The following is a 13863-nucleotide window of genomic DNA, read 5'->3' on the forward strand; positions in this document are numbered from 1 at the left end:
ATGTATATGTTGATTTATGAGTAATTGTTATTTATTCTTTATTTATTTATATTAATTATGAAGATTGAGATATTATTTGATTGCAGATCTTTTTTCTTTCTTGGTGTGTGCTTTTTCCTCCCCCAGCCACTCTCGACATTTCACTGTGCATTTTACAAGAGAGCCTTTTTCTAAAGGGATCTGCTAAAAGTTTTAACTTTTATACCTATCCGAGCAAATTACAGACAACCTTCCATTTTGTTCTGCTTCAAGGGCCCCCGCCCGAGCCCTTGTACAACCAACAGCTCTTACTTTTAAATGCAATCTCTTTTCTACATAACATTATTTTCTTAATTGTTAGCTATTTATAGACAGCTTCAATAGAACTGTTTCGACTGTATAACTATTTACTATTCAAATAAAATATTTTCAAAGTCATCATAAGGTGGGCTTATTTTTCTGCATCCAGCGGTTTCAACAAGGATTTAAAAACGGAGCTTCAGGTGATTTTGTACACATCTCTACATTTTTTTTATGAAGGGACAAAACCCACCACCACCTTCAGAGGGATGGTGGGTTTTTAGAGCTGATCTTGCCCTGCTGGATTCTGCCCTCTGGGAGTTCAAGGGTCCAGTCTCAAACCCACAACTGGAGCTGAAAGCATTAGGGGTCCTTAGGAATGTACGGGAAGGAGCAGTTAGAATGGAAGCTGTGTAAATCTTTCTCAGAGAAATCTAGAGAAGTACCCACACAAACCTATCCTTTTAACCAAAGGGGATAGGGAAACACCTGGTTAATTTATCAGAACCTCATTTCCTGGCCGTTTGGGGCTCAGTGTAACAATATTTCTTCAAATAAATAACATGGTTAAATTTTGACCCTTGAGTACCAACTAGATTAGAAGAAAGTAAATGATTTTATAGTCAGATTTCCCAAGGAAAGGAATCAATTCACATTTGGGTGGGGTGGAGGTTAGGCCACTGGGCTTGGGGTGCCGGCTCAGAAATGGTTTTCCAGTCAGGTGAGCAACCCATTTGGGGGGCGGGAATAGAACACCATCTGTTTCGGGTATTAAATTTAATCACAGGTCATTAGAATGTTTTCTGTTTCGTGTCACTCAGCTCTTTAAAGAACAAGGCTGACACTCGCCAGTTAGTGTTTTGAGTTGTTTTGCTCTCTCTGCCTTTGAAACACGGATCAGAGCGCTGTGCTCAGTGTCACCACCGTGCTGTCCCCTTCCCTCTGTGGGTTGTGCCTGCTGCTCTGCTCTTCCTGTGGCCGCCAAGCCTTTGGAGAGATTTCAGAAACCACTGGGGCTGCATTTCCCTGGGATCACCCTCCGGAGTGACGGTGGGAAGGGCAGCACGTGAGAGACTTGGAAGGATAAGATGACAAAGGGATCTTTTTCAGATTCTGAGCCCCCAGTTTTGGGTAAGAAAGAGTTTAGTAAAAGGCTCAGCTCCCAGGAACATGGACTATTCCGATCTTTGTGGGGAATAGGCTCAGAATAACAACCAAGGGGGAGCCATGCAGGTAAGCCGCCTCGGGGACAAACTGTGTTGCCCTTTATGGCTGATGACTGCAGAGTTCACCAGCTCAGCAGAGGAAGACAGAAGCGCAGTGCCCCTTGGTGTGAAGGTACAGGACGAAGCAGTGTGTGTAACACCCTGAAAGCTTGAAAGTGAAGGAAAACTCCAGGTTATGTGTTGATAGCTGCTCCCAGTGAAAAACAATAATATGAAAGTTTTAAAAAATGTTCACCCTGAATTACACCATACATGGAAAGATACCTCATGCTGGGAGTTAGGGTATGTTTTTTTTTTTGGGGGGGGGTGCGGGGGGAGTTGGGCCATGAACCGTATTCCTTACAAACCTGAGGAGCAGAAGCTTGGCTGCCGGAATGGTATCGTCTCACCTGTGTTCCTAGTTTATAATCAGGAATTCTAAGTTCCACCTTCATGAGGGCAAACAAAGTTTGGTTCATAAATGTGCCCCTTCAGATTTATTTATTCTAAAATAGAAGTCAAAATTTCATTGATGTGAGAAATTGAATAGTAAATGGAGTATATTGCTGTTTGCTAAATAAAAGTGTAGGAGAAATTGAAAATCTTGATCAGTTATTTTAAAGTAATGCAATATGAGTTAGAATATTCCACCGGAAGGAAATCAGATTCCTATTCATATTCTCTCTCCCTCTCTCTCTCTCTCTCTCTCTCTCTCTCTCTCTCTCTCTCTCTCTCTCTCTCTCTCTCTCTCTCATTCCTCTCTGGGTAACAAGGTCACAAGGGTTCCTATAATAGAACACCAAGTGGAAGTGCATTCACCTTCTTTATAAACATGGGAAGGATGCTGAGGACATCCTGTGTGTCTCAGGTTGCTCCTAGCGAAGATGCCCATCACTGGAAACTACATGCCCAGCCCAGTGAGGGATGCTGGGAGGGGCAGAGTGATCAGGAAAAGTCACCAGATCGAGGAGGAAGGAGCTAAAACAGGGAACAGATAGAGAAAAGGACTTCATTTTTGTCACCTTTCTATTTCCATACCTGTGAGGTGGACTAAGCAAGGCTGTCCAGCACTCCCAGGCTCTGAAGGAAGCCAGCAGCTCAAACAGCTGCCAGCCATGCTGGTTTGCCCTTCCAAGTTGATGATGTCCTCTTGAGGCACATTTCCCTGGAGGCCTGGAGAATTTGGGACTCTTAGGGCTCTAATAGCAGAAACGTTGTAGTGAAACGTTTTAATCCAAGCCAGCTCCAGCCTGCTTCTGTGCAGCCCCAGCCACCGGGAACTCCTCATTCAGGTGGTTGGGGGCCCATCGCTAAGGTTATCTCTGACCATACAGCAGAGGCAGCTGCTCCAGGGTGACTTGTGAGCACAATAGGAGGTCAAAGGCTCAACAGCTGTCCATGAGGATGTCATCTTGGAGCAGAGCAGAGTCCTGGAGTCTGCAGAACCCTGACCACTGGGTAACACATGTGGATGTGTTGAGGAGAGACAGACATACTCATACAAGGTTAGACCGGGCAATGCCAGTCACCAGGCAGATGTCACCCAGCGTGTCTGTGCCCAGATGCTACAAATAAGGGTGCACCGGTTCTCATTTGCCTCCATTAGCTCTGTGGCAGGATCACGTGGAACAGCCTCCTCCTCCCACCAGCTCCCGGTCCATCCCCTTGGACTCAATTCCACAGCCATCCACAACGCCCTCAAGCAAAACCAAGCAGGATAATGTGCTGACAACCTTGAGAAGAAATAACACCATACTTAACATCTTCACCCACCTTAGCATCTTCACCCACCGTCTGTCTTGCAAAAGAGAAAGGGTCTAGGTCTCTGCATGGGCAAGCCCCTTGGCTGTATTGTCCCTTGGTTTCCCACAGGGCTGTGTGTAAACCAGAGAGAATGGGTTCTGGGACACAGTGAGATATTTGGGGGTTCTAGAGACTGTGACATGAAAGGCAGCAAGGACCCCAAAGGGAGCAGGTATCCTCCATCCAGAAAAGAAAACCCACTTTCTCAGGGGTGCTATTTTGTGGCATTAGGATTAATTATAAAAATCTACTGGCCTGTGGCAGGCAGGCTTTGAGCAAAACTTGCTATCTTTTTGAAGAAGGGACATTTGGTCTTGCAGAGAAATTTTCTGATGAAGAGTCCCTTGTGTATGTAGTCAGTTATATGTCATATATACATGTACTGTATGTTAGCTTGTTACAGGGTCAGGTTATGCTACAGGCTTTTGATGGCAAGGCCAGAGAAACCTGCAATGTTTAGTAGTTAAAGGTCCAAGCTGTGGGATTTGGAGATCAAGGGGGAAACTGACCTGTAGAGAGAGACCCACGGAATAGCAAAACACACCTGTGTCAGAGAATCTACTAAATAGCAACGTACAAGGGTCTTGAATCCATTTGATTGCCAAGGTGGTACCAAAGCATGGCACACAGTATGGCAGAGTAAAGACATTTAGGATCCTGTCCTAAATTAGGAAAGCATCTCATTAATATTTTGGCAACAACCTGAGAGTAATAGCTGAAAATCCATTCAGTTGAGAAAGAAGCCAAATGCATCTTTAAGTTGCATCTTCAATATGTGGCCAGATTATTATGATCTCTGAACGCATAATAATCTGGTCATTCAGTGTGTGTGTGTGTGTGTGTGTGTGTGTGTGTGTATACATACATACTAATATATATACTGTATATATATTAGTCTGGGCCCAGTGCATGAATTTGTGCATGGGTGGGGTCTGGCCAGCCTGGCCAGGGGAGGGACATGGGTGGTTGGCTGGCCTGCCTGCTGGTCAAACTCCTGGGCCAGAGGACAATTTGCATATTAGCCTTTTATTATATAGGATATACACTGAGTGGCCAGATTATTATGTGTTCAGAGATCATAATAATCTGGCCACTCAATGTATATGCTGAAGAAACTTATTTCTTTATTACCAACCTGTAGCATTCAATGATTCATACTCATAGGGAAAGTCTGGCATACTCATTAGTTCTGGGTAATATGGTGACTGTCTCTAAAGTCACATTGGTGACACAGAGAAAAGTTTAGAAGTGATTCCTGACCATGGGGCCCACAAGAATGCTCCCACCCAATGACCCTAGGAGAAAGAACCATTCCCATCCACCCGGAGTAGGAGGACCACACCGGGGCTTCCTCCCATCCCCATTGGTCCACCAAGTCTCTCCTGTGTGGCCAGGCATGCTGAGTCCATAGGAAGAAGGGGTGAGGGAAGACAGCACCTACCAGCCCAATGATCTTCGTGAACAGGAAAACCATTCTTTCCCCAGGAGGTTGCTAAAGAAACAAATTGTTTCCAACTGATTCATCACCTCCTTGTCCTGTGCAAAAACCAGCTATAGGTTTTGGCATCATCAGGGCAATTTCCCCGCCAAGAGGATTTTCATGAACACAAGGAGTCCTGTTTCTTTAGGCTTTCCTTAAGAGAGGCTGCAGGGGGAAATTGCTACTGGCCAGATAGTGTTTCAAAAGCCACAGAGCCCATGAGAGGTGTCACCAGTGAGGAACCTGTGACGGGCCTTCATGGTGAAGGGACTTGATGTCTCGTGGCTGGGTGAGAGAAACAACGTGGCTTACGAATTTGACCATTCACAACTATTTTGGAGTCATTATTAAGACCTGATATGCTTCTCAGAATCATAGAACATAAATGAGCATATGATTTGAAGTCAGTTAACTTATTTTCACTAATCCAAACACGTAACCCTTGATCTTTTAAGTCCCAACTGTCATCATTTGTCCACCACATTTTATTGTGGGCTGTGCTGTCGCATCTGGAAAGTGGAATGGTGAGAACATGCATGCTTTGGCTGGCAGTGTATGTGGTGAGCAGATGGGTTGTGGGTTATTGTTGTTTGTGTTTGTCTTGTTTGAACTTTTCGATTCCAGTGTGGTCTTCCTGGTGGCATTTCCACACAAAGTATCCCATACTGAATTTTTTTCTTTAGCTCATGACATAAGCCCCACGACCTGGACAAATTATTCTTAGATAATTAATTACATCAAAATGAAACTTATAAAATGCTTCCTGCCAGTGGAGAACATTCAAAGATGTCATTATTGAGAGATGGCATTTCAAGTATGCCATTTTCATCACCAGCATCTGTGAGAAGCTTGTGCACACTGTTTGCATTCAGGGATTAACAGGCCGGCTGTCCCTTCACCAGAACTCAGGTATTCACTGTTCCTTTAGCCAGTAGACTAAGCATCGCACACACAGGGGGGTAAGAGGGGGGGACAGGGAGAGGAGACAAGAACGGCGGAAATTTCACCCTGAATCCATTATTCTCCTCTTTCACTCATCAAAAGGGCCCTTTTATTTGAGTGCAACATCTGTTTCATCTCTGTTGTTCAGGGCCAGGGCCCTAATGCAATGCCTCTTCTCACACGCCACAGCCAGGTGACAGTCACACCTGGCGGTGACAGGATGGGCAGAGTGAGCCGAGAGGCTATTGTTTGTTAAATCTGATAGGAAGCAGAGGAGGTGTCAGTGCATGGAAGAGTTTCAGAGAAGGTTCTTTCTACAGGAGGGGGGAAAATAGGCTAAAATTTCCTCTGAGCACAAAGAACAGAAAAGGACGGGGAACGCAGGCTGAAACACATGCTTACAATATTGACATTTAAAAGCTGATAACACCTGTAATACTTTCAACAATAAAGATGTATGAAAACATTTTTTAAATTAAAAATATAAATTTTAAAAACCCTGTAATACCAATTGATTACAGTCCTGTTCCATTGCTCTCTGTTCTAGTGTATTATATAAAACTAGCCTTTACCATTCTAGAATATAGTCACAAAGAGGTTATTTTTAGGAGATGTGCAGAGACAGGAATAATGCATGGGAAAATGACTGAATAGAGAACTGTCAGGGACAAAGGACATGAACCAAACCCCAGTCTCTGGAATCCAAATCTGAACAGAACTATATTATATCTCATAAAATATTTTACACCACAAAGGATCACATTCTTTTTATCTCTCATCTCTTTAATAGAAGACTTCTATTATGTCTTTTGGACAGTACTATTATCATTGATATCTTCTGAAGGGTTTTAACATGAATATCTTGCTAAATCACTAAGCACCAATTATAGCTTAAAATCATTTCAGTGATACATTTATAGAATTAAAATTTCAGATTTGCATCAGAAAACCTTTTGCCCTATTAATCACAGAGAAAAATCATGATGATCCACCTTTTTATTTTCAAAATGTGATAAAAAGAGAACAGAAAAAGTAAACACCTGCTATAGCTACCTTGTTTCTTTGTTGCAACAACTATGATCATGCATTGTTCTAAGGTTATGTTGAGATTCCAGAATTAGTGCCACCATTGTAGTATTTCATCATCTCTATCATCATAACTGAAAAGGCTAAACCAGCGGTAGGTGAACTAAGCCCAAATCCAAATCCAGTCATCAGCCTGTTTTGTAAATAAAGTTTTATTAGAAAATAGCCATGCACATTCACTTACTATCTGTGCCTGTTTTCAAACAGTGGCCAAGTTTGGTCATCACTCTAGAGACTTCCTGGCCCAATATCTTGATTATTTCACCCTTTATAAAATGTTTACTGACCCGGGTGCTAGAAAATAAAATTGTGCAGTACAGTTTTATAGATTGCCGACATTCCTGCCCTTGGTTAGATAGAAACCTGGTCTTTATGAAAAGTGCTTTGTCCAGTTGTAGCTGAGTACCACTGTTTTTATAGGTGTCACCACACCAGGCCCCAATTTTAAAACCCTAATGCTTTAAACTAGGAAGTTAACTAAATAGGAAGCTACCTCCTAAGTAGGTTTATAAACACTGTTCATGTTTGCCATGCCAAGCACAGCAGCTGTTGAACAGAACATACACGTTCTAATGTGCTGAGTCATTCGTGGAAACTAAAGGGAGGGGAAGGTTGACTCCTGACTTGAAGGGTGTTTCCTCACTCAACGATGGCTGCCATTATCAAGTGAAATGGCCACTCTTAAGCAGAATCATAACGAATTGCCACTTTTATAGGCAAAAAGTGTAACATCAGTAAGCGTGTATGGTTCAACATAACATTTCAAGGACTTTTGGTGTCTATTAGCTTAAAAATCGAGTTAAGGAAAAAGATAACTTTAATGTAGCATTAATCAGTTCTAAAATAATATTAATTCAAAAGCAGCAAGCACCTTTCTGACAGTTTTTGGCCTCATTTAATTGTGCAAATATTTGAGCACTGGGGGCATTTAGATCAATGTCCAACAGTGAGAAGTCATTTCTGACTGGAAGTTTCCAACTTCATTTCGAAACCTTTTCTACAGCAGGTTTCTGATGTGGTCTCACAAGTATATCAGCTATGGCAACAACCATGGAGAATGTGTTGTACTTTCTTAGCATGTTTTTTTCCTTTTCCAGCTCTTGTTACAAGTGTTTTCAGTCCACAAGTGTGGGCGAGAGGCCTGCAGCAGTAGCATCACCTGGGAGTTGGTAGAAATAGAACTGCAGGCCCCCCTGCAGACCCACCGAATTAGAATCTGGATTTCCTCACGATCCTCGGGTGTCTGTGTGTACATGGATGTTTAATATGTGCTGATTCAGAGTTTGAGGTGTTGGTCACATGGAGAGTGCTCTCAGTTGTTGCCCCTAACAGTGAGTTTGGCCTGGGAAGAGTTGATGGCTTGAAGTCTCATCCTGTGACCACTAATTCCAACTCAGGATGGGGTGGTAACAATACTAACAGCTACAGTTCACTGAGTCCTGTGACTTACCTGGTTTAAGGCCTTAACATGATCTGCTCATTGATTTCTCACAATTACTCATGAGGTTGTATTGATTGATTACCTCCATACAATGGATGGTGAAATGGAAGGCCCTGAGAGGTGACATCACCAGTAAGTGGAGGAATTTAGTTGAGAGCAAGAAGGACACTGGTTCATAGAGATAACCCCCAAACCTTATTTAAGACTGGGAGTCATAGCAGTGAAATACAAGAGCCTCAATTCTGCCTTCTTGTCAAGGGGCCATTAATGCATGGAACATGACGTGACACAGGAGAACATGTACAGTCCTAATCCCAGGTCATGAAAACAACTGATTTGCGTTTTGGCAATTTAACTCCAAAATAATGCCTAGCATTTATACCAGGGCGCAAGAGAAAGGAGCCAAGTAGGCCACCATTTCAAGTTATCTCCCATCTTGTGCATTGGAGAAACTTATTTCTATACCACCCACCCTACAAACACAATACCCACGAGAAACAGGTTAATTCAGCCAGCACTCCATAATTACAACGAAGGCTCTTAGACTGGCATGTTTGTACCACATGCACAGATTCTGAACCTTTTTCACTTTGCTTAAACACGCTGACGAGGCAAACTCTGAGAGGGAGAAATGTATGAATTCACTGTGAAGGCAGGGCCACTGTGAAGGTGTCACTTAAAGCTCACATACCCATTCCACCATCTATCACTTCTCTATCTTCCACTTATCTGGTCCTAAAAGCACTTGGTTGTGGAAAATTATTCTTCACCTGAAAGTAAGTTAAAGGGCCATCCCAGAACCATGGCAACTGGCAAGCACGAGAGAAGGCAAGATCTCTGAGCACAGGCCATGAAGCTCTGCCTGCTCAGTCTCAACTAAGGACAGGCCGAGGGATGCCAATGCTGAGGAAAAGATGGGTCGACCTCAAATGTTTCGATAAAACATTTAATGTTATGCCTCAAGGAGAGTGCCAATGCTGGCTTCCCAGTAACGGATTTTTTGAATACTAGCAGGCCATTCCTTTTATCTTCCACTGTGGTGGCCCTGTTTCTTCTCCAGCATTCTGTGGCTAGGTGTCAGGGGTTTGGAGCACAAATGCCTGCTTGCATCATTTTAACTCCGTTTAAGAGCTGTGTGGCCTTGGGTGAGTCACTTAATGTCTCTTTACCTTTGTTTTCCCATTGATTAAAAAGAAAGAGTGCTGCTGGAACCAGTTTGGCTCAGTGGATAGAGCTTCGAGCTGCAGACTGAAGGGTCCTGGGTTTGATTCCAGTCAAGGGCATGTACCTTGGTTGTGGGCACATCCCCAGTAGGGGGTGTGCAGGAGGCAGCTGATAGATGTTTCTCTCTCATCGATGTTTCTAACTCTCTATCTCTCTCCCTTCCTCTCTGTAAAAAAATCAATAAAACTTACTTAAAAAAGAAAAAGAAAAAAAAGAAAGAGTGCTTATTGGTAGTAGACATTCATTATGCTTTCTGCTTACCCTGCACCTTTTGGACACTCTTCCTGTTTTGGGGTAACTTTTCACCTAAAAGAGATCTACCTCCCAAAGGTGAATCCAGAAACTGGCTTCTCCAGCCTCCCTTACATCTAGGCTCTGCTGTAAGGAAATGGAAATGGTCAATGTCCTGGACAAGTCACCCTCAGGGCTCAGGTTAGAGGTGCCCAACCTCCAATCAGATGCACCCATGGGATGTGGATGTAGAAGGGAGACCAGAAGGAGGTGGTGCCAGGTGCAGTCAGCTTGTGAGGGGAGTGAGGGGCTGGGAGAGGCATTTGTCCTCAGGGGTGGCCTTGGAGAAGGCCCAGCACTGCAATGGGAGCTGCACTTGGACTCACCTGCCAGAGCAGTTTGGGTGTTGCTCCTGGCTCTTTTAACCCCAAAGCCTGATTTGTGTGGCCCTCCTGGACAGTCTGCAAGGAAGCCAAGAGTCTTTAATACATTAGCTAGCTACTTCCTCCGGATAAAAGGCTGGCTGCAACTAAATACTTACCTCTGTTGTTGAGATTGTCATTCTGTTCAAATGCTGATGAACATTAGCGTTGTTATTTTGATTTTTGATGTCCATCAGATCCGACCCAGGGTTGTGAGAAAATACTGATTTTAAATGTTATATAATGTTAATGCCACCTCGTGCAGATTTTAAAATATCTCTGTAAACTCTTTGACACACCTTCCATCAAGAGGTGGAACCTGTGTCCCTTGAAATTGAGCAAGCCTTTGTGACGTTCCTTGAATAAAATGCAGTGAACGTGACACTGTAGTGGCTTCTGATAATAGTTTAGAAAAAATCATGCAGCTTCTGCCTGGGTCTCTCTTGGGGATCCATGCTGTGGTGAAGCCCAAGCTACACTCCGAGGCCACATATAGGTGTTCTGCTGGCAGTCCACGATGAGATCTTAGTCAACAGCCAGAATCCACCACCCAGGAAACAGTGAGCCCCTGGGATTTTGCCAGCCCTCCCCCAACCCTGTCAAAACACCATTGTGAGAGAGCTCACGGAAAACAGCCCTGCTGGGCCCCTCCCCCCAGAACCACGTGAGACAGTACTAAAATGATTGTTGGTTTTTAAATCACTAAGTTTTGGGGTGATCTGTTATATTGCAAGAGACAATAAGAATATACTTTAATTCTTAGAATGTTATCTGGCTTTCAGAATGTTTGAATGTGAATTTTTCTCTTTGATTTTCATATGAACTCTGTATGGAAAGTATTATAATTCACTAATCTGATTGTAAGGAAGATGTTTGTGAATATTGAATGTCTTACCCCACAACACAAGGCTCTATGAGACACAGAGAGACCAGAACCCTGTCCCTGGCTTCCTATGAAGTGAAGTGTTTGGGGTCCAATGGTACTTTAATCATCTCACCCATCATGTCACTTACAGCACTATTACAATGTATTGTTGAATGTGAGTGTCTTCTGCTCATTGCCTTCATCTCATCTTCAAAACAACTATTAGATTAACGTTCCAGTTACTACGACTGTGTAACAACAAGTCACCTCACACTTAGTGGCTCAGAACAACAATAGTCATTTATTATATTCCATTCTTTCTACTTGTCAGGAATTCAGAAACAGCCTGGCTGGGTGGTTCTGGCTTGGGGTCCTTCATGATGTTATAATTAAACGTTAGGAGGAACTGTAGTGAGGCAAAGGCTCAAAAGAAATCCTGAGAAAATAAAAAGGGAACCCACTGTATGGGAGAACATGTTTGTCAATGATACATCTGATAAGGGGTTAATTTCCAAAATATATAAAGAATTTAAACAACTCAACAAAAGGAAGACAAACAATCCAATTTAAAAAATGGGGAAAAGACCTGAATAGACACTTCTCCAAAGAGGACATACAGATAGTCAATGGATTTATGAAAAAATGCTCAATGTCTCTAATCATCAGAGAGATGCAAATTAAAACCACAATGAGATATCACCTCACACCAGTCAGAATGGCTACCATCAATAAACCAACAAACAATGTGTGCTGGTGAGGATGTGAAGAAATGAGAGCCCTAGTACACTGCCAATGGGAATGTGCCCCAACCCGTGGGGCAATAACGAGGGCACGTGGAAACCACCTAAGAGAATGAAACAAACAAGGAACACGAAGAACGGAGGCAAGACAGGGTTCTGATCAAGCCTCGAATTTTATTGTTGAAGCTGCAATATATATATATATATACAGGCTGTAGGGGGAGGTTGCCCCTGGGACATTCCAAGGCGGGGCAAACTATGGGAGGTAGGATCAGGGAGGGGACGTTGTAGGGATCTTCCAGAGCAGGATGTGTCTTTAAGCAATAGGTTATCTTTAGCTTCTGGCCAAACCCACAGGGCACTGCATAACTTCTGCTAGAAGGAACTTAATTCTAAATTGGAGTTGTATTTTCTTAAGACGGAGTTGCTTATCTCAACTCTGATGGCTCCCAACAGGAATGCAGACTGGTGCAACCACTGTGGAAAACAGTATGGAGTTTCCCCAAAAAACTAAAAATAGAACTGTGCTCCCACTTCTGAGAATATATCCTAAGTATCTCAAAACACCTATGTTCATAGCAGCGAAATTTGCAATAACTAAGATCTGGAAGCAGCCCAAGTGCCCATCAGTAGATGAGTGAATACAAAAGCTGTGGTATATTTGTATAATGGAATACTATGTAGCTATAAAAAAGAATTTCTTATCCTTTTTGATAGCATGGATGGACCTGAGAGTGTCATGCTAAGCAAAATAAGCCAGTCAGAGAGTGAGACAAATACCACAGGATCTCACTTACATGTGGAATGTAATAAACAAAATAAACTGACAAACAAAATAGTCTAGAGGCATGGATGCATGGAACAGATTGACAGATCTCAGAGGGGAGTAGAGTGGGGTGGGGGTGATGGGAAGGGATTAACCAAAGAGCTTATATGCATATATGCATGCCCATGGGCACAGACAATAGTGCTGGGAAGGCCTGGGTGGGGCAGAGGTTGGGTGGAGGGGGAAAAAGGGAGATAAAATGGGGGGCATCTGTAATACTGTTAACAATAAAAAAATAAACAAAAACCAAAAGAAGGAAGTTAAAGAATGATGTGTATTGTATGATGCTACTTCTATACAAAGGAAAACCCTGTATCTTTGTGTGTGTTTGTATTAATCTGGAGAGAAGGATAGAAAAATATCTTTTTGAATAACCAGCTTATCATTCTGGGAAGGTAGTGATTTGGAATGGAAGCAGATCATATGTTTTAGAAAAAAAATATATATAGAATACCTGGTTTAAAGCACACATCCATCCTTTGGCCATTTCATTAGAAATCTTAAATGGTAGTTAGTAAACAAACCTTTTTTTTATTACGCTAAGGTACTGTTTTGAGTTTTCTTACTGGCATTGTCCCTTCTTCAGGTTAAAACAGTTTCGGGGGGGTCACTTTCCGTGGTGCCTGAAGGAGGATGACAAGACTTTCCTGAAGGAAAAGGCTATAGAGATAACTGTTTCTAGGGGCCTGTGATCAGCCCTCCACCTGGAGGACAAATTGGGGGACACTCTCCTAAAGGGAGATGATGCCATTAATGTGCAGCCTCACTGGTTCCAACCGCTCACGAGAGATTTGCTACAGATGCGCTGCAGGCTGGGGGAGGGAGATCTGTTATTGAGGCCCTCCGCGTGCACTTAGCCCAGTGGCCATTTCTTAGGGAATATTGATCACAAGTACTCACCTGGACCGTCTGAGGAGCATAATGCAGGCCCCGGGGAATTCATGGAGAAAAGCTTTTCTTTGCCAGGCTATTTTCTGAAGTCGGAAAGATCCTTTCAGGAGCTATAATAGCAAGCCCCTTCCCACTTCACACTCCGCGAGAGGCTCTCTCTGCTGCTCAGACCCCCCGCACCTCCAGGCGAGGTGGGAGCGGATGAGTGCGACCTCTTTATAGAAAACGTTCTCAGTCAAACTCAACAAGCATTTCGCTAGAGGCAGAGGTGGGGCATACAAGTGGAAGATTAAAAATTACACCCGGACACAGAGGGAAGGTGCTCTTGCCCCAGAAAGAATTTTTTTCATTTAAGTCTTTGTTGTCTAAAACACTGTTTTAAATAGAATTTTCAGTCACACCAACAATGCCCTCTGATAGCGGTGGCA

The sequence above is a fragment of the Pipistrellus kuhlii genome, unplaced genomic scaffold, assembly GCF_014108245.1.
Source record: "Pipistrellus kuhlii isolate mPipKuh1 unplaced genomic scaffold, mPipKuh1.p scaffold_m20_p_6, whole genome shotgun sequence".
Lineage (NCBI taxonomy): Eukaryota > Metazoa > Chordata > Mammalia > Chiroptera > Vespertilionidae > Pipistrellus > Pipistrellus kuhlii.